The following is a 23,596-nucleotide window of genomic DNA, read 5'->3' as shown; positions in this document are numbered from 1 at the left end:
TTCTGTCTCTTTGTGTTGAAAAGAGATTTAAAAAGCATGTGATAAGAGGCAGCCCTCAAAGGCTTAGAAATTAGCATATGAGCCTACCTATGTTTAGTTTAAACTAAGAATACCAAAAGAAAAAAGCAAATTTGATGATAAAAGTAAATTGGAAAGTCAATTAAAATTAAAAGTCCTATCTGAATAATGAAAGTTTAATTTATACTTGACTGTTCCTTTAAGGGAAGAAATGGTCAGATACATCACAAAAATAAATTAAAGAAAAACAAAAAAAGAAATAACATCAGGACTTCTTCTTTCCTTTCTTTTTCTTAGGACTCAAAGGAGATCCTTTAAATCTGCCTCTGTGCCGTTCCGACCTCCTAGGCTCCCCCTTGCCAGCCTCATAACCAGTAACTTCAGCAAGTTGGTTCACATCTCTTTTATCTAGCTAACCAACAGAAGAGGCATCAGAAAAGTCACCTATACACTGGCTTGAGTCAGAAGGAACGACTTTAGTAGAGACAGAAGGAAACTCTTAAATTAAAGAGTCAGCATCACTTGTAGTATCTGGATCTGCACCCTTAACTACTGGAAGATTCAAATCAGGACTCTCCCATCCATCAGAATCTGCATCTTTTTTTCGCTTGGCGGCAGATTTTTTCCCTTCAGTGTCCTTATCCTCCTCAGAACTAGAGGACACAACAGCAGACCAATCAATGTTCTCCCCTTCACCAAGAACAGCATCAGGAGCAACATCACAAGATGACTCAGTGAAGGAAAAAATTTCTGTCCCAGGAACAGCAACAGTATCATCCACAGAATTGGGCAACAGGGCTTCAAGAACATCTGAAGCAGCTATCACATTAGTTGTATCAAGATCCACCTCCTGAAGATGAGATTGGGCTTCCTCTACCTTCTCAGACACAGGAACCACCACAGGAGCATCAGACACCTCTCCGACAGGGACCCCAACTGCAGATTTCTTACACAAAAGAGGTAATATAGAGTTCAATGCCTCATCAGAGACCTCCTCCTCATTCACAGATGGCTCAACTGCAACTGAAGATGTTTTTTTTGCAACATCAGCATAGGAAGGCTTCACTCTATCAAGCCCCTGAAACATCATCAAAGGACACATCCTGCACAGATGACTTGAAGAACCACACAGGTCACAGGTCTGGCGTTTACTACAGTGGGCAACAAGATGATCCTCTTCACCGCAATTTCGACATCTGGCACCTGGGCAATTTTCAGCAATGTGACCAAACAGGTTGCAACTACGGCAAAAAAAGAGGCATGTCATCATAGTATAGGAAACTCTATTTCCACCAATGGCGAAAGTCTGTGGAGGGTGTTTCTTTCCACCAATACCTAATTAATATGGCATAAACTGCACCCAGAACCTGCGCTTTCCATTGAAAGTCCCAAACTGATTCTTCAGCTTGCTACCTCCTTGAACATCATCAAAGTAGCGACAAAGAAACAGATGAATTTCCACATCAGTGACCCAAGGGTTGTACATATGTACTGTCACCAGGATTCTTCTCTCCCTCTGCACACAGGCAACAAATTTCATGCCAACCAACTCTGGAGCAGCAGCCATATCAATAGTCCGTTGATAGCAGGTCTGTAAATAATGCTTATCGGTGAAAGCCACATCAAAAATCCCTCTTGAAGGGAATGACTGAACACAATGCAAACTTGCTCTTGGCATCTTCAAAACACCCTCCAAAACCACCTGCTGGACATGAGCCAAACCAAACTTCTCTTGAAAGTCCTCAGAAATCAACACTCGAAGTGTATGGGGAACATTTGGCACATTGGTAGCCATATTTGCCCTATTGCCTCTTTAGGCTGGATTTCAGAGCACCCCCCAAAAGCAGCATGTGGCTGAAGTCCAGGGACGATGCCACAAGGCCAAGGGGATGGCCCTACTACCCAGTTGCTCTACGCCTAAGGAGTAGCCACCCCCCCCAATAGCAGCAGGAGCCCAAACCCCAAAGGGAAAGGACACCAGGCCGAAGGAGCAGGTCTCCAGGCAGCAAATCTTTCAACCAAGACCAAGCACAGAAAACTGCACTTGATCCAAGCCAAAGGCCCGGGAAGCAACCTCAGCTGATCATTTCGGCCTATTGTGGGCCTCGTCAGTGAGGTGCAGCCATATCCCTCTAGGCACACTGAGCAACAGGTCCACATCTAGATTCCCGCATCACACTTAGGGAGACTTCCCTAAGTGTCATAATTTGCATAAATAAAAAGAGAGAAGTGCTCAACCTGGGAACGAACAATAGCATAATAGCTTGTTCTGGGAAAAACCAATTAGGAGGAACAAGCTGTAAATATTAACACATGACAATGCTGAATTACAAGATTAGGGAATATATGTAAGTAAGCTCTAAGATCCGTATAAGTTAAATTCAAGCGCACTGCTTTCACAAAGTCCAAACCTTAAGTTCAAGAGGTAGAGACAGTTCGGTACTTCATTTAAGCCTATGAGCTCCAACCTTAGGAGATCTGCTGCAGCGATGTGGCTACAACTCAGCCAATTCCACTTTTGCTATGGAACTGTGGAGGATCATTGAGAGACAGCGCAAAGACCTCTGCGGTGAAACTGTAAGGTTCTAGGGTAAAGTTAACCCACTCTCTCCCATGTTGTAGTTGTCTCTCTTTGTCTTGGATAAAGCGGTTTCACTATGGTATAGATCTGGCTTCTCTAGATCGTAGTTACCCTTTTCAAAAATGAGATGGAGCTGGGCCAGGTGGTTGCCAAGCACTTCTGGTGGTAGGTTCGTCAACCTGATCCCTCATCTCATAGTATACCTCAGTAGCACTGTCTACCACGCTGTGGATTATCTCTCCCGATTGCTGCAGTGTGTCAGCTGCACTGTAATTGCTGTCTTCTGCAGACCCATGCTCCTCTAGTGCAGTCTGGGGCAAGGTGAAGGCATCTTTCAGCTCCCAAATGAGGCCATATTAGAGTTTGTCTAGCATATGAAGCAAACTGCCCATCAAGGTAACAGTCTGCATCTCCATAGCTGAAGGTGTCATGGCTTCTGGAACAGTATTCTTCTGTAAGCTTTAGAGACTTAGACCCAGCCTATAACCTTGGTGGGAGGTTAAATTGCGATGAATGCCACAATGTTCCAAATAGACATCAGCTGAGCGTGCATAGGACAGTTCACTGAGAGTAGCAGTGGGATGCATTCACAGTCCAAAATGGCGGATCGCCCTGCTTCACTATCTAACTACCGCACCAGTCTTCATGCAGAATAGTCATCTATTACTTTGTTTCCTGTTCCCAGAACGCTCACTTCTCTGTTTAGGATTCAGACTAGCAGGGGTATGTAAAAAGAACTTTATAAGCTGCTCATAATCTTGGTTAGTTTGATCAAGTTTTGGGAGCTCGAGGCAAACACGTCTTGCTGTTTCGGCTGCTGGCTCCGCCCCAGTTATTTTTTTTTTTTTTTTAAATATTTATCTTTATTGAGGTTTTCAGAACAAACAAGTAATCAACATATAAGATACAGCACAAAAATACATCAATTTGTAGTGTGTATTTAAAATAAACATAAATTTTAACAGTTGAAACTAGCGCAGCACACACACAGCTGAATATGTAAAAGATGAACCTCAATTTTCTTAGAGATATTCCCCGGAAAGAGCATTTAAGACCTCATGGGTCTGTTTATTTGTAGATAAATTATATGGGGAAATATAATATGATAACAAAATGTCATACCGAGGCCCAGAGAGCATAATGAACTAGTAGAAGTATGTGGCTTACAATTTAGAACCGAAGCCACCTGACTCTGGGCATTAGAAATGGATATACTACTATTAAGGTTGCGGTATGAAGGAGGTAAACCGCTTGAGCAGTCCTCCCTATCTGGAAGGTACATTATATGGGGGGGGGGAGGGGGGGGGGGGGGGGAGGGGGAGGTGATCATTCACAAATGGTGAGAAGGCAGGGTTAATTATTTTATCAGATGCTAAGTGTACTAAGTAGACAGACTTCCTGTACTTATATTAGGGATATAGAGAGACAGACATTAAATTACATACCTTGATCAACTGCAGTTAATTACAGCCTAGAAAGTGTAAACAGCCAGAAGCCCAGCAATCATAAAAGTAGCTACAAAGTATCAAAACTACCGATCTGCATAGGAAAACATCAGACAAATGTCTTGCAAGTTAAATGTTGACACGCAGGAAATGCTTTAAAAACAAGCCAAGACTCCCCTCTAGTGGTGTGTCTTGGCAATCACATCTACTTACGATCGGCAGCAATTAAAAACAAATAAATAGCTAACAACACAATCTGCAATAAGTCTGAGCCACTTCAGAAATATTAAACATTTGGACATCTGGGTCATTTATCCTTCAAATACCTCCAAAACATAGTGTAACAGTTAGACTAGGTATAGCAAAATGGCCCAAATACCAACCCCCTATATAAATTAAAATATGGCCGAATTATAAAAAAAAACACATGCAAGCAACAACCTAATGTGAGGAAGGGCGTTCTACAGATATAAGCTACAAACCCCATGTATAAAACATATGCACTTTTAAAGCAAGAATCCCCATGAGTGGTGCCCCATCGTACAAAGAATCATTACATAGGCAAACAAAACAGGGATCGTGATGTACACTACAAATACTTAAATACATATATAGGAAACCACACATATGGAGAGTGTGTATATGGTAGGTAGCAGGTACTCTTACAACCACTTACTTTGCGCAACACAGCATACTTAAACAGTAAAATGAAGAAGGATAAGGAAATAAGGAGTGCAAAGGACTAAAGATAACAAAGAAATAACTAACATTTTGTCCTGCTCAAAACACATGGTTAACATTCTTTATAATCAGCCGTATTACAAATGGTTATCAGTCCAAAGGCAACCAGACAAGTCTATCTAATGATCTCTACAGTGACCACATAGAAGATGGTGGACTTAGGGATCTGCCGGACAGTTCATCTAGCCAATGCCCCTAGGGCTTGTTAACTCCAGACCCTGTAATGGACTTTGTCTGCTCTCTTCAATTACGGCAGCAGGTAAGTGAGCATCTCCTAAAATCTTCTTAACAAACAACTCCGTTAGTGAGGGAAAGAATCTCCAAACCTCAAGCATGGGAGATATCTGAGCAGGTGCAGAAATAGTGTAGACTTCTGTCTCCATGGAGCGATGCATATAACAGAGGGAAATTATACCCTCCACCTTATATCGGAGCCATCTGTCATCCGGTGCTTCAGCTGGGAATGCTGCGTTCACAGGGCTCCCTACCATTCCTTTCCATGTGTCATGCAGGGTGAGTGGTGGACGCCGGGGCCCCAAGGCGCCATCCACATCCCAATCAGTCGTGGTAGCAGGGTGTAATATGGAGGGGCCTGTGATAACTGCTTCGGTCGAACAAACTGCCTTTTGGAGTGTATGAGCAAATGCAGCCTGATAACTGACCAGGAGATTACCCAGTTCTCTAAGGATATATGCCGCTGGATCCATATTATCTCTCACGATAACTTTCAATACAAAAGGCCATGTAACTGCAAAATATCAATGTTACCCCCTCATTAGCTGCTCGCTGCGTAGGTTAAAAAAAAATGGCCGCCACTTAGCACTCTGGTCAGAGAAACCACCATAAGTGAGGTAGGGTTGTATCCAAGAGTCATCTCGCTGTTAAATTTTAAGTCTCTGAAGCCTCTACCCCTACAAGTTCCAGTTGGCATTAGAATAAGGAAGCTAGAGCGGTCGCCAAATTTGTTTTTTGTATGAAGTGTAGCCGGAGCTACCATGAGATGCGACCGCTCAGCTCCAGTGCTAGCTCCGCCCCCTCCCAGTTATTTTTTTTAAATTTTGTGCAAGCAGTAACCCGAATAGTGCAAAAATCCTAACTTAAATTATTGCGTTTGTATGCATGTCTTCCCCCATAGAAATCAATGGAGAAAAAAAAGTAGAAAAAAACCACAACACCCGACTATCATTTACACATGATCGCATTTTCACGTTCTCCATAGAAGTCAATGGAGAAATTTTTTTTTAAAAAAAAAACACCCATCGCACAAAACACATAGCGTATTCGCATTTGCAAAGGTAAAATATTTACAGTAAATACATAGTTAAAATCATTATTAAATATGAATATTGCATATTGAATATTGCATGCATAAAATCATGTTTTCATCTACTTAATGGCAAAGGGCTCTAATGCACTTATATACTATATACACTGTATATATATATATATATATATATATATATATATATATATATATATATATATATATATATATAAATGTATTTATATGTGTATATATGTATTTACAGACATATATACACACATAAATATATATGTACACACACATATATATATATATATATATATATATATATGTGTGTGTGTGTGTGTACATATATATCTATGTGTGTATATATGTCTGTAAATACATACAGTATATACACATATAAATAAATAAATATATATATATATATATATATATATATATATATATATATATATATATATACAGTATATATACAAATACATCTTTAGCAATATATCTGTATGTATCTCTATATTAGTACTTTGGCGGCTTTTTTGGGGGGCCCTTATAACTTTTTTGTGCAATATTTTTTTTAATAATTTTTATTAGACTGTGTTATTATGAGTGTAACTGTACTTTGTAATGTATTTTTGATGTGTTTTGTGACACTTTTTAGTTTTGGAAAGCAGTTAACTGCAGCTCTGAGATTGCGGTAAAGATTTAGGAGTAAATCTCAATTTTGCTCAACTTGTAATATCAGCGTAATTAAAAATGCTCACAAAAAAAAAGGCAATATCGCATGCACAAAGCTGTTTGCACCTCACTTGTAATCTAGCCCATAATATATAACTTACACATTGTATTTATTTTTATTTGGGTTGTTTAGGTCATACAACAAACACATTCTATAATTTATATGCTCAATATTTACCGTAAATAAGATATTACAGTCTCTATTTAAAAAAAAAAAAAAATCTAGAGAAGCGCTCATAAGGCTAAAGACATAGATTTATTTTAAACATATAAAGCTAAAAATGCAAAAGTTCATCAACAATTAAAATTAAAATTTCTATGAAAACATTTACAGCTAGATTACGAGTTTTTGTCGGTAAGGCTTGCATTGCTAACAAGCCTTTTTTTCCCACTGCTCCCTTAAGACAACGCTGGTATTACAGGTTTTTTAAACCTGGCGTTAGCCGCAAAAAGGTGAGCGTAGAGCAAAATTTAGCTACACATCTCACCTCAATAATAGTGTTGCTTAAGTCAGCGGTGAGCTGGCTAAACATGCTTGTGCACGATTTCCCCATAGGAAACAATGGGGCTGAGCTGGCTGAAAAAAAAACCTAGCTAGTGATGTCGCGAACCTAAAAATTTGGGTTCGCGAACAGCGAACGCGAACTTCCCCAAAAGTTTGCGAACCGGCAAACCGGGCGAATGATCATTGACTTCAATGGGCAGGCGAATTTTAAAACCCACAGGGACTTTTTCTGGCCACAATAGTGATGGAAAAGTTGTTTCAAGGGGACTAACACCTGGATCCATGGCAAACTCCCATGGAAAATTACATAGTTGATGCAGAGTCTGGTTGTAAGCCATAAAGGGCATAAATCACCTAACATTCCTAAATTGTTTGGAATAAAGTGCTTTAAAACATCAGGTATGATGTATCGATCAGATAGTGTCACCCCAGTGTCACTGGGGTGACACTGTGACCTGGCAGGCAGGCCCTGAAACGCACACGTGTGAAGGAAACTGACTGCTATTATTTAACACAGTCAAAAAAGTGTTGTTTTTTTTTTTTAAATCAACACTACTGTTACACCAGATATGAGTTGCACTGGGGTGACACTGTGCCCTGACAGGCAGGCCCTGAAACGCACACGTGTGAAGGAAACTGACTGCTATTATTTAACACAGTCAAAAAAGTGTTGTTTTTTTTTAAATCTACACTACTGTTACACCAGATATGAGTTGCACTGGGGTGTAGGGTTGCCACCTGTCCCTTAAAATACAGAACACTTATAAGTTACACATGCTGCAGGGTGGCAGGGAGGAATATGAATAGTGCTGTCCAGAAACACAATACATGTTCCTCTCTGCACACCCTGCAGCATGTGTAACTCATAAGTGTCCAGGAAAACATGGCCGAGGTGGCAACCCTACTGGAGTGACACTGTGCCCTGGCAGGCAGTCCCTGAAACGCACACGTGTGAAGGAAACTGACTGCTATTATTTAACACAGTCAAAAAAGTGTTGTTTTTTTTAAATCTACACTATTGTTACACCAGATATGAGTTGCACTGGGGTGACACTGTGCCCTGGCAGGCAGGCCCTGAAACGCACACGTGTGAAGGAAAATTACTGCTATTTTTTAACACAGTCAAAAAAGTGTTTTTTTTTTTTTAAATCAACACTACTGTTACACCAGATATGAGTTGCACTGGGGTGACACTGTGCCCTGGCAGGCAGGCCCTGAAACGCACACGTGTGAAGGAAAATTACTGCTATTATTTAACACAGTCAAAAAAGTGTTGTTTTTTTTTTTAAATCTACACTACTGTTACACCAGATATGAGTTGCACTGGGGTGACACTGTGCCCTGGCTGGCAGGCTCTGAAACGCACACGTGTGAAGGAAACTGACTGCTATTATTTAACAAATAATAAAAAGTGCTGTTTTTTTTAAATCTACACTACTGTTACACCAGATATGAGTGGTGGCACTGGGCAAGTGGGCACAGTATACGCTGTGAGCCTGACACACACGCTGGCAGGCAGGCAACTGCAATTAGATTACACAGGTAAAAAAAAAAAGCAGACTGATGTTCTAGCCCTAAAAAGGGCTTTTTGGGGTGCTGTCCTTACAGCAGAGATCAGATGAGTCCTTCAGGACTGTAGTGGACACTGAATACACTAGCCTAGCTATCAATTTCCCTATTAAATCAGCAGCAGCTACACTGTCCCTCCTCTCACTAAGAATGCAGCTTCCAAATGAATCTAAAATGGATGCTGTCCAGGAGGTAGGAGGGTCTGGGAGGGAGGGTCTGCTGCTGATTGGCTGGAATGTGTCTTCTGACTGTAAGGTACAGGGTCAAAGTATTACTCAATGATGACGAATAGGGGGCGGATCGAACATTGCATATGTTTGCCCGCCGCGGCAAACGCAAACATGCTATGTTCGCCGGCATCACTAAACCTAACACCTGCAAAAAAGCAGCGTTCAGCTCCTAACGCAGCCCCATTGTTTCCTATGGGGAAAGGGATTTTATGTCTGCACCTAACACCCTAACATGAACCCTGAGTCTAAACACCCCTAATATTACACTTATTAACCCCTAATCTGCCGTCCCCGACATCGTCGCCACCTGCATTATAAGTATTAACCCCTACTCTGCCACTCCGGACACCGCCGCCACCTACATTATCCCTATGAACCCCTAATCTGCTGCCCCCAACATCGCCGACACCTACATTATATTTATTAACCCCTAATCTGCCCCCCCCAACGTCGCTGCAACTATATTAAATTTATTAACCCCTAAACCTAAGTCTAACCCTAACACCCCTCTAGCTTAAATATAATTTAAATTAAACTAAATAAATTTACCATCATTAAATAAATTAATCCTATTTAAAACTAAATACTTACCGATAAAATAAACCCTAATCTTGCTACAATATAGCTAATAGTTACATTGTAGCTATGTTACGATTAGGATATTTATTTTACAGTCAACTTTGAATTTATTTTAACTAGGTACAATAGTTATTAAATAGTTATTAACTATTTAATTACTTCCTAGTTAAAATAAAGACAAATATACCTGTAAAATAAATCCTAACCTAAGTTACAATTACACCTAACACTACACTACAATTAAACTAATTGCCTAAACTACCTACAATTAATTACAATTAAATTAAATAAACTAAATTACGGAAAAAAAACCCCCACTAAATTACAGAGAAATAAAAAAGAATTACAAGAATTTTAAACTAATTACACCTAATCTAATCCCCCTAATAAAATAAAAAAAGCCCCCCAAAATAATAAAATTCCCTACCCTATACTAAATTACAAATAGCCCTTAAAAGGGCCTTTTGTGGGGCATTGCCCCAAAGTAATCAGCTCTTTCACCTGTAAAAAAAATACAATACCCCCAACATTAAAACCCACCACCCACACACCCAACCCTAAAAAAAAACCTAACACTACCCCCCTGAAGATCTCCCTACCTTGAGCCGTCTTCACCCAACCGGGCACAAGTGGACCTCCAGAGGGGCAGAAGTCTTCATCCGATCCGGGCAGAAGAGGTCCTCCAAGCGGCAGAAGTCTTCATCCAGACGGCATCTTCTATCTTCATCCATCCGGAGTGGAGTGGATCCATCTTCAATCCAGCCGATGCGGAGCCATCCTCTTCCATCGATGTCCTAACGAAGAATGAAGGTTCCTTAAAATTACGTAATTCAAGATGGCGTCCCTTGAATTCCGATTGGCTGATAGGATTCTATCAGCCAATCGGAATTAAGATACGAAAAATCCTATTGGCTGATCCAATCAGCCAATAGGATTTTTCCTACCTTAATTCTGATTGGCTGATAGAATCCTATCAGCCAATCGGAATTCAAGGGACGCCATCTTGAATTACGTCATTTAAAGGAACCTTCATTCTTCGTTAGGACGTCGATGGAAGAGGATGGCTCCACTTCGGCTGGATTTAAGATGGATCCGCTCCGCTCCAGATGGATGAAGATAGAAGATGCTGCCTAGATGAAGACTTCTGCCACTTGAAGGACCTCTTTTGCCCGGATCGGATGAAGACTTCTGCCCCTCTGGAGATCCACCTGTGTCCAGCTGGGTGAAGATGGCTCAAGGTAGGGAGATCTTCAGGGAGGTAGTATTAGTTTTTTTTTAAGGGGGGATTGGGTGGGTTTTAGAATAGGGTTGGGTGTGTGGGTGGTGGGTTTTAATGATGGGGGGTATTGTATTTTTTTACTGGTGAAAGAGCTGATTACTTTGGGGCAATGCCCCGCAAAAGGCCCTTTCAAGGGCTATTTGTAATTTAGTGTAGGGTAGGGAATTTTATTATTTTGGGGGGCTTTTTATTTTATTAGGGGGATTAGAGTAGGTGCAATTAGTTTAAAATACTTTTTTTTTCTGTAATTTAGTGTTTTTTTTTGTAATTTAGTTTATTTAATGTAATTGTAATTAATTGTAGGTAGTTTAGGTAATTAGTTTAATGATAGTGTAGTGTTAGGTGTAATTGTAACTTAGGCTAGGATTTATTTTACAGGTATATTTGTATTTATTTTAAATAGGTAGTTATTAAATACTTAATAACTATTGTACCTAGTTAAAATAAATACAAAGTTGCTTGTAAAATAAATATAAACCCTAAGCTAGATACAATGTAAATATTAGTTATATTGTAGCTAGCTTAGGGTTTATTTTATAGGTAAGTATTTAGTTTTAAATAGGATTAATTTATTTAATTGCAAGAATTTTATTAAGATTATTTTAAATTATATTTAAATTAGGGGGGGTTAGGGTTAGGTTTAGACTTAGGTTTAGGGGTTAATACCTTTAATATAGTAGCGGCGACGTTGGGAGTGGCAGATTAGGGGTTAATAAATGTAAGTAGGTGTCGGCGATGTTAGGGACGGCAGATTAGGGGTTAATAAAATTTAACTAGTGTTTGCGAGGTGGGAGTGTGGCGGTTTAGGGGTTAATATATTTATTAAAGTGTCGGGGATGTCCGATCGGCAGATTAGGGGTTAATATATTTATTAAAGTGTTTCCGATGTGGGGGGGGTCGGTTCAGGGGGTAATAGGTAGTTTATGGGTGTTAGTGTACTTTTTATCACTTTAGTTAAGAGTTTTATGTTCCCGTGTTAGCCTATAAAACTCTTAACTACTGACTTTTAAATGCGGTAAAAATCTTGCCAGGAGAGGGTCTACTGTTCACTTCTTCCAAGACTCGTAATACCAGCATTAGGCAAATCCCATTAAAAAGATAGTATACGCAATTGATGTAAGGGGATTTGTGGTAAGCTTGAGTCGCGGAAGAAAAGTGAGCGGTACACCTGTAATACCAGCGGGCGTTACAAAGCAGCTTTGGGACCTCTCAACGCTGCTTTTTAAGGCTAACACAAGACTCGTAATTTAGGCGTTAGTATTCAATAATAAAGAGTGCGCACTCTATGCTTATCTATCTTATAAAACTTATAAAATTACCACTTCTATTTGAGAGTTACTTATCGTATGTGTTTTTGTCCCGTAGTGTTTTTCCAAACAAACAAAACCTACTTTGTATCCTTTGACAACACGTGTCCTCCACTGGCCAGTAATATGCCTAGGATCATGTTACCCTTAATTTCAAAATGTAAAGGATATTTGTTAATTAATTGTATCCAAGAGTTTTAAGGATATGTGTATCTTATGTTAACTCCTTATTTGCCGTTGTTATTCAATTTTGATATGTAAGTGTAAAACAATTATTGCTCCAAACAAATAATATTAATCCTTGCCTTGGTGGTGCACTTTCTTCTTACTACAATCCTCTTGCCCATGCTTTAGCCCAAATCTTCTATGATCTATTTTACTTGCCTTCCAATGACACAATAATGTTACTGCAATGTGTCTCCAGGCTATTTCATCCTTATTAGAGCCTCAGAGTTCACACAGAGTTAGTAGTAATCACTTCGGTAGTTCTTCCAATTTGTGCTCCAAGCATCTATGGCTCATTTGCACCGTTAATACACTTCTTGAACAGCTAGGATTTCTGGCTCCAGCTTGCAAATTTTCAATCCTTTTCTTCTATTGTTTTGTAAACTTTATTCACAAAACGTCCAAGTATCTCATAGTTTACCACTTCAACGCGTTTCAGCTTGTTCTGAGCCTTTCTCAAGATATACACATGCTTTGAAAAGATGCCTCTCTACACTTATGAGTTCTGCGTTCACTGGCAATGTGGGTGTATTGTTGAACAGCCCTTGATACCTATTGTTTCCTATGGAAAACGCATTGCCAGGGTCAGCCCAATCATTTTATATTATTTTGCCCAGCAGATGGGTTGTGGGATAGCTGAGACTAAAATAAGCATTTCTAGCTGATCTGAATATCCTTTGGCAATTTCTCCCGAAATGAGAACCTAAATTTGTGAATTTCAAGACTTTTTGGGGCTGATTTATGTAGCTGCGAATGCAGCTGTTTATGCGTGAGCCTTCAGGCTCGCCGGAAACTTAAAGGGACACTGTACCCAAAAATGTTCTTTCGTGATTCAGATTGAGCATGAAATTTTAAGCAACTTTATAATTTACTCCTATTATCAAATTTTCTTCATTCTCTTGGTATCTTTATTTGAAATGCAAGAATGTAAGTTTAGATGCCGGCCCATTTTTGGTGAACAACCTGGGTTGTCCTTGCTGATTGGTGGATAAATTCATCCACCACTAAAAAAGTGCTGTCCAGAGTACTGAAACCAAAAAAAAATCTTAGATGCCTTCTTTTTCAAATAATGATAGCAAGAGAACGAAGAAAAATTGATAATAGGAGTAAATTAGAAAGATGCTTAAAATAGCATGCTCTTTCTGAATTACAAAAGAAAAAAATTGGGTACAGTGTCCCTTTAAGTTAAGAAGCAGCAGTCTTAAGATCGCTGCTCCTTAACTTATCCGCCACCTCTAAACCGGCGGACAGCAATCTTCCCGATCCGATCCGATTGGGATGATTGACACCCCCTGCTAGCGGCTAATTGGCTGCAAATGTGCGGCATTGCACAAGCATTTCACTAGACATTCTTGTGCAATGATAAATGCAGACATCATATGATGTGGGGCGGACATTGCTTAATCGTCCCCTATATGTTTGAATCAAATGTCAAACTCTGGTTTCACTAAAAGGTGTATAGTAAATAGGATTAATACTTATTTAGGGAATCTATTTTTATCTGTTTCTTAATAGTGTGCAATTAGCAATGTAACAATAGAGCTACATCAAAAACATCTTAAAAGGATTAACTATACATTTGTCAGAAAAATGAATCTTCAAGTCTACTAGTTCTCTTTGAAAAAAACCTGCTCAATAAATCTATGAATATGTGTAAATAAAAATTAAATATTATATTTTTTTCACATACAGTGTGAAAAAAAGTACAATATTTAGGCATCTTGTACAATATTGATTACATGTGCTGATCACTGCACTTCAGTGAAACCGCAATATGACGCTAATATGCTCAGAGATTATGTTGTGGAAAATCACTATAATATTAACTTATTGATAAACCTAGGCAAATAAGTATTTTTGCATTGTTTTTGTATTGTGCTTTCTTTGGATTGTTATTTTACAAATAGTAATTATTATTTGTGATTGTTTTATTCAAGTATGTAATAGATGGTTGTATAAGAGTTTAATAATTATGCTGGGACATAAAACTGAAAGATAAAATGCATAGAAGTATATTTCAAATTCCATTTAAAGCATTTTTTGTAATGTACTTATTTTTGCAAAAAAATTAAAAATTCTTATTTTAGTTATAATCTTTTAACTACAACCTCCTTGCTTGTCTATCCACCCTTTACTCTTGCTCAGAGTACAAGTGGTGCCTTCAATGAAAGCATAACTGACATGGGGTTCGTTTCCATTGATTTGCTAAAAATAGAACCATACCAAAGCGGCCGACAGCTAAAAGTAGTTTACAGCTCCATTGTAGTACTAGGTATCCATTGAAGTATTTTGCACATTGCATGCACTTTCCATGTATGTGTAAGTTAACATTCCGTTAATGCTTCCATCCGACGTCAGGTTTCTCGAAAATCGCACCATAACTAGTTTGTTGCCATTATAATTTTAAAATTAAATATAGCTGATGTAATATCATCTCCTATTGATTTGATTTGATTTATTGGATTGGCTGAATTTAGATTGGGGAGGGGCTTGTTGGGTATTTAACACTGCTTGTATCACATTTTGGGTTGTCTGAAGAAAGGGTGAATGCCCCGAAACGTCACTGCCTAATAAAAGTGTGCTGTGCTTAAATCCAGTGAGTGCTTATTATCTGATCTAATTGAATATTACTCTAAGCACCCTGGTCTGTGTTTATGGTTGGCAAGTGAGAGTGCACTACCTGGATTCATCATCATCATCATCATCATCATCATCATCATCATCATCATCATTATATATATATATATATTGTATAATCAGACATTTTTGTCATTTTTTTCTCTAAAATTCCATATGTATCTCACATTCTCTATTCTATCTGCAGTATCTAGAAATCTATATCTCTATACAGTATCTATCTATCTATCTATCATCTATCTATCTATCTATCTATCTATCTATCTATCTATCCTATCTCTCTCTCATCTATCTCACTCTATCTCAGTTTATCTATCTATCTATCTATCTATCTATCTATCTATCTATCCAGTATCTATCTCTCTATACATTATCTGTCTATCTATCTAACTTACTTAAAATGAAAGTAAACTTAACATATTTGCTATTCGTGACATTAAAATACTTGTGAAAAAAATTGTCAGTCTTATTCATTATGGGTTTTTTTTGTGCAGCTTTGTTCTCTTAATTTTTACCTATGAAGCTGCCATTCCTCCGCCCGCATCAAATAAATATTTGAGGTGTGTGCTTATGAATACTGCTTTATCAAGTTGAATATTCCCCCCAGTGGCGTCTATGTCCCCTGTACAAACTCCCCCCATGTTGAAATGTGCATGCGGCTTTTACTGATTTTGTGAATTATGCTAGAAGTGCGTTCATGTACTCACGCATGCTCAGATACATGAGCAGGGAAATCCAAGTAGTATGCCACTGCATCCACACACAGCGATCGCAACAACTACTATGCTCTGATCTATACTATACTAAATTAATTGAGTGATTCATTGTTTAATATGTATCAGAGCAGAGATTGTATTTTAGCGCATGCGCTAAAAATTATTCATGAGAGCGAGCACCGATAACTACGTATAGAGAGGGTGGGACCACTCTTACGTGTAACACTCACAAACCAGGAAATGAGCAGGGGGCGGAGGAACCTCGCAAACGGTAGGATTTACAAAACATAAATTATTTATCTTTCGGGACGAAGTTTAAAATAAAAAAACTAGCGACTACATATTTTACAACTTGGTTAATGCATAGCATTAATCGTGGACCTTCAAATTTACTTTCATTTTAAGCTATATATTTATCTATCTTACTTTATCTATTTATCTCTCTCTCTATCTATCTGTCTATCTGTATATTCCATCTCCATATATTTGTATTAATCTCCAGTTTCTGTCATCTACAGAGAGTGCAGAATTATTAGGCAAATGAGTATTTTGACCACATCATCCTCTTTATGCATGTTGTCTTACTCCAAGCTGTATAGGCTCCAAAGCCTACTACCAATTTAGCATATTAGGTGATGTGCATCTCTGTAATGAGAAGGGATGTGGTCTAATGACATCAACACCCTATATCAGGTGTGCATAATTATTAGGCAACTTCCTTTCCTTTGGCAAAATGGGTCAAAAGAAGGACTTGACAGGCTCAGAAAAGTCAAAAATAGTGAGATATCTTGCAGAGGGTTGCAGCACTCTTAAAATTGCAAAGCTTCTGAAGCGTGATCATCGAACAATCAAGCGCTTCATTCAAAATAGTCAACAGGGTCGCAAGAAGCGTGTGGAAAAACCAAGGCGCAAAATAACTGCCCATGAACTGAGAAAAGTCAAGCGTGCAGCTGCCAAGATGCCACTTGCCACAAGTTTGGCCATATTTCAGAGCTGCAACATCACTGGAGGGCCCAAAAGCACAAGGTGTGCAATACTCAGAGACATGGCCAAGGTAAGAAAGGCTGAAAGACGACCACCACTGAACAAGACACACAAGCTGAAACGTCATGACTGGGCCAAGAAATATCTCAAGACTGATTTTTCTAAGGTTTTATGGACTGATGAAATGAGAGTGAGTCTTGATGGGCCAGATGGATGGGCCCGTGGCTGGATTGGTAAAGGACAGAGAGCTCCAGTCCGACTCAGATGCCAGCAAGGTGGAGGTGGAGTACTGGTTTGGGCTGGTATCATCAAAGATGAGCTTGTGGGGCCTTTTCGGGTTGAGGATGGAGTCAAGCTCAACTCCCAGTCCTACTGCCAGTTTCTGGAAGACACCTTCTTCAAGCAGTGGTACAGGAAGAAGTCTGCATCCTTCAAGAAAAACATGATTTTCATGCAGGACAATGCTCCATCACACGCGTCCAAGTACTCCACAGCGTGGCTGGCAAGAAAGGGTATAAAAGAAGAAAATCTAATGACATGGCCTCCTTGTTCACCTGATCTGAACCCCATTGAGAACCTGTGGTCCATCATCAAATGTGAGATTTACAAGGAGGGAAAACAGTACACCTCTCTGAACAGTGTCTGGGAGGCTGTGGTTGCTGCTGCACGCAATGTTGATGGTGAACAGATCAAAACACTGACAGAATCCATGGATGGCAGGCTTTTGAGTGTCCTTGCAAAGAAAGGTGGCTATATTGGTCACTGATTTGTTTTTGTTTTGTTTTTGAATGTCAGAAATGTATATTTGTGAATGTTGAGATATTATATTGGTTTTACTGGTAAAAATAAATAATTGAAATGGGTATATATTTGTTTTTTGTTAAGTTGCCTAATAATTATGCACAGTAATAGTCACCTGCACACACAGATATCCCCCTAAAATAGCTATAACTAAAAACAAACTAAAAACTACTTCCAAAACTATTCAGCTTTGATATTAATGAGTTTTTTGGGTTCATTGAGAACATGGTTGTTGTTCAATAATAAAATTAATCCTCAAAAATACAACTTGCCTAATAATTCTGCACTCCCTGTATCTGTGTACTTACAAAGCTTCACAAATCATATAATTTATCATATATTCTATTAATGTACATATGTCCCTATGAATTTTTTTACTTGGCCTAATGATGTAATACTTCAGATTAGTTGCATGGATTATTATATATATATATGTATGTGTGTGTGTGTACATCATATACTGTATATGCAATAATTTAGTCTCATATTTTGCAAGGTTATTTTTTTGTATTTACTACGCATATTAAAAAATGTAATCTTCTTTAAAGCCTGTGTTTTGTCTAGGAACAACAAAATTGTCTTTTCCTCTGTGTCCCAAAAAACTTTGCAACAGCCCTGAGCCCTCCATCTTCCCTCTTACTTTTTTTTAATCATATAAAAGAAAAGCTAAATATGGATGTTAGAAAGAAGGTGTGTGAGTGTGTAGAGAGAGAGAGACAGTGTGACTGCTATAAAATGGGCAGTATTTAGTATTTATTTAAAAAGTTAAAAGGGTTAAAAGGTATATGTTTTATGACCATTTTATCAAATGCAAAAGGCTACACTGTATATATATATATATATATATATATATATATATATACATATATAAACATATATAAAAATGTGTATGTATGCATTTATATATATATATATATATATATATATATATATGTGTGTGTGTGTGTACATATGTATTTATGTGTGTATATATACTGTATGAATTTCACATTCCAATGTTTTTCACATACAGGACAATATCATTGTTTTATTGTAAATGCATATGTTTATATATATATTTGTATATACCTACACTTGTATATATTTTCCTATAGATATATAGGTATATATATATATATTTCATTAACATTATCACATATATTTAGAAATATATGTTTAATAATAAAAATTACATTTCTTTCTATGTGAAGAATATAGGATTGTAAAATATGTGCAGCACGCTTTGCTTTTTGCACTTTAGGTCTAACGTGGTGTCAGGTTAGTACACATGAAGAATTGCTAACCTCAATGCATGTCTGCTTATCTATCATCTATCTATCTATCTATCTATCTATCTATCTATCTATCTATCCATCTATAAAGAATACATTTTCCTAAATGAAGAACATAGGAATTTGAATTACTCCTATTTTAGTGCAGTTGGTCAAGCACAGTTTTGGGTTAACGTGCGAGCGATAGAAAGACAAGGCTTTCTTTAGCACACAGCATAGGAGTCTATGGGGAGAGGAAGTCAAGGCGGTCACAATATCTGAACTCCAGAAGTTAACACATCTTTGCTTTCACTAGCATACTAACTTTTTACTTTCAACTTGTAATACCAGCACTAACATTAGAGCACTATTGAGACAGCTATGGGGGCCAAGGTCACCCGTTGTACACCAACCTACTTATGGGTTTGTGGTAGCTTTCACACATTTTTGGATTTTCAAATCCTATGAGGCAGTGGGTAAATTTAAACTGAAGGTTTATAGATGACCTTATTTTAGTATGGAATAGAGATGAGATAAGGGCACATACCTTTGTAGAGATTTTAAATAATAATAATAGTGTAGGCATTGGGTTTACACAGTTTTAATAAAAATTCAATAGACTATCTAGAAAATGAATACATGAATGCACCAATGCAAATGTAAGAAAACAAATAAATAATGATGACATTTGTGAGTATTCATTTGTTTAATTTATTTTTATTTTTATTTTTTTGGGCTACCTTTTGCGCACTGAAGAGCTGGCTAACCTTATCATCTTATTACCAAAGCCATGGCTGAACTAATAGGAGGCTTAGTGCGGTCAGTTCCCAGACCTTGCACTAACCTAGACAAAAAGGATGATCTTCCTGGAGTCATTCTGAAGTAATCAATGACTCCAGACTAGTCATAGTCATCAGAAGCCATCCTGAATTATGCCCACAGGCCAAAATATTTAAATAAGATAATGCTAGAGTCATTTGCTGGCTGTTCATGCATGTGAAGTAATCAGTAATGTTATCTGCTTATCTTTCAGAAGTCATCACCAATAATGTTTTTATCTGAGCTGATGACTTTACAAGACTGATGATGTTTGATGATGTGCAGATGACTTCTAAATTATTTTGAGTATCCCCAAATGACTCAAGGGTGGTCTAAAGTAATCCTGTTTGTCTTGGGTAAAATTAGTGCAGGTTCTGGGAGCCGAGAAACAAATACAGAAAGAGAGATAGAGGGGCCTAATTATCAAAGGTCTTGCGGACCTGATCTGACAGTGCGGATCAGGTCCGCAAGACCTCGCTGAATGAGGAGAGCAATACTCTCTCTGCATTTAACATTGCACCAGCAGCTCACAAGAGCTGCTGGTGCAACGCCGCCCCCTGCTGACTCACGCTGCCAGCAGGGAGATGTCAATCAACCCGATTGTACTCGATCGGGTTGATTTCCGGCAATTCCTGTCCGCCTCATCAGAGCAGGCGGACAGGGTTGTGGAGCAGCGGTCTTTAGACCGCTGCATCATAACTGGTGTTTCTGACGAGTCTGAAGACTCGCCAGAAACAAGTGCCCACAAGCTCCGTTCAGAGCTTGATAAATGGGCCCCATTGTCTTTGAAGGGGTCACATTTGTTAGACAATATAGCAATCAGTGCAAATATATATATAGACATTGTGCAAAAACATTTCCCTCTTCTATCTGCCGATGATGGGTGGTTAAATACAGTACAAAAAGGATGTAGTTATTCCAATAGAAAAGAAAGGAAAACAATTTCAAATTTAGTTTCACAAACACAATTGAGGGAACAGACTAATACAAAGAGTAACTGGCTTTTATTTAAAGGTGTATAAATGTGAGGGAATAACCAATGCAAGACCTATGAACATGTATTAGTGGATAACTGTTTTAAGAGCATGGTCTGTGGAGAGAAGTTTCAACATAAATCATGTGTCAATTGTAGATCCACATATACAATATATTTGCTAAGCTGTATTTATTGCAAACTACAATACGTAGAACTTACCACCAGAGAAGTCAGCTCACTCATACGTGAACATTTATTAAGCATTACAACTTTACTCTTGCCACTCCCCTTATTCAATACCTTAAACGTGCTCACTAAAAAAGAGTAGATAGTCTAAGGTGGACTTTTATTGAGGAAGTAAATTTAAGAAAAAGAGTAGGTAAAATGTATCTATTACTAGACAAGAGAAAGATGTTTTGGATTCATAAACTACAAACCAAAGTACCAAAGGGTCTTAACTCTACTTTAACCTGTCCCTCTGCAAAGATGTTAAATACAATTTATTGCATAATGCTAGCTAAAACAATAATTTGGATAATTAATTTAAGTAAACAGCAGAATTATAAAATAAAATAAAAATTATATTTAAGCAATGACAATTGTTATGTTGGGGGATTTAAATATTTGTTATACTGCCAAATATTATTTTTATGTTTAATCCCTATAATAATGAATGGAAGCATAATTAGAACTTGTAAAATGGAATATTGATATATTAAATATCCTATGGATATACTCTGCTATTTTAAGATTTTAAAAAAAAATATTTAATGACAAAAATAATTGTGTTATGGCAATTATTAATGATAATACAGCTACACAAGAAATTCTATAACACTATGAATGATTGTTATGGTTAAATGACAATATGGTTGCATGTGAAAAATAATCAAATTATATTGCGCTCTCTATGAATACAAAATTATAATAGAATTTATGTTATGTAATATCACCTTAAAAATTAGTTACTATCTTTAATATATGAGGAAAATGGATAGAGGGCATTTTTGTTATGACGTCAGAGATTTTATCCAAATGCATTAGAGAGAGAACTCTCTTCAAATGAACATGGAGTGTATTGCATTGAGACGGCTATCATTACGTTGAGAGCCAAAACATGTCAGCTGTTTGGACTGATGCTATTATGTACAAGCCCATGTGGTTGTTTGTAAATTATTTTTAATTTTTTGTGATAAAGGTGATGTTTTTAAGTTTCAGTACTCTTATTCGTCCCTTTTTACATTGATAAAAAGTTTTACCTATGTAAGGTATACTGGCTGTAAAGTCGTTCATTTAGATTTGATTAATGAATGATCTGGAATGGATTTGAATGAGAGAGAAAAAAAAACATAAAAACCCATGTGAAACACTTCGGAAGGGAATTCTGATCGATGGGAATAGACCTCTTTGTTAGGCAACCGTACAATTCTGTGTTCTGATAAAAGCCCAAAACATTATATTATTGATGATCTATTCAACTGCTCTATTAATCTTCTGATGAGCTATCATCAGTATCTAACAGGATATTATGAAGAACATTTCTGATCTGCAATTTGATTGGAAGTTCTGATATTTTTAGCACAATTGTAAGAAAGTTTCTAACATCTCTACTTTTTAAATGCTACAATAGCCTACCTGATTACAAAAAAAAATTACAAACGAAATGTTAACAAAAAAAAAAAAGATATCAGTCTGTGTCTTACTTATAGGTCTTTTTGTTCTTAGCAGCCTTCGACCCTGTGGCATCACAGCAGGAAGAAAGATGCAACAGCCTAATAGAGAACATAGGTTAAATCCTGAAAATCAGATCAAGAAAACATGACAGACCAAAGCGATTTTATTTCTAACCTCAACTCTTAGATGGCTTCTTCAGAACATCAGGAGCATATTGTTCCCATCAGATCATTACACATTTTTTACTTTAGCAACAACTTAACAGGTCTTTATGTTAAAAACAAACAATCGTTATAGGAGTTCACTTTAATCAGGTATATCTTTTTTTAACTTAACACAAAAAAAGTATTAAGGTTTTGCCTTTTTTAGAGAAAAAAAAAACATTTCACAAACATTGAAGTACAAATAGCAAAATGTAATTAATTTAAATAAAAAGAAAACTTTCTTTTTTTAAGCAATAAAAGTTTTCTCACGTTAATTTGAGAATAAAATAATACATAACAAACATAACAAAACAAACATTACATTTCCCCCAAAATGTACAGGCACAATAGACAATATATATATATATTTATATATATATATATATATATATATATATATATATATATATATATATATATATATATATATACAGTATATATTTGTATTTTTTTTGTATTTGTAAATATTGAAACAGCACACATTCATTTTTTTTAACAAGCTGCAGGTTCCAATACGGTGATGTTTAAGCAGAAGCAAAGCATATGAAATTATAGCTTCTAATGTCCTTTACTTTTAAGGTATATTGTGTAACTATGAGGCTTCATGTTTTTAAGCAACAAAATGTGATTGTAAAAAAACTTGTAGTTAAGAACAGGTGTTTTAAATTCACGCTTCTATTAGTTTCATGACAAGTATTATATGCTACAAATCCTGTGGATTGGATTAGCTATTCAAAATGAAAGCTTAGTTAAGTAATATCATAGACATTTTTTTAATATATATGTTGCCTGTATATAACAAATATTGGAGCCATATATCACCTTATTCACAATAGAAACAGTATGCGAGATAGGTTATAGCATCCTGCCTTTATACTTATCAGTTAGTACGGTAGGATAGCAAAGCTCCTCTCAGGACCCCAGTGGGGAGGGCATTTCTAATGCATCCAAGGTACTACTGTACTCTGCAGTAATTGTACCATTGAGTTTGCTCAAATTTTATATGTTGCATTTCTGTTTGCAGTCAATTTTATTGGTCCAATTATAAACCAAGAAGA

The sequence above is a fragment of the Bombina bombina genome, chromosome 5 (assembly GCF_027579735.1).
Source record: "Bombina bombina isolate aBomBom1 chromosome 5, aBomBom1.pri, whole genome shotgun sequence".
In the NCBI taxonomy this organism is placed as follows: Eukaryota; Metazoa; Chordata; class Amphibia; order Anura; family Bombinatoridae; genus Bombina; species Bombina bombina.
Note: the sequence above shows the minus strand (reverse complement) of the source record.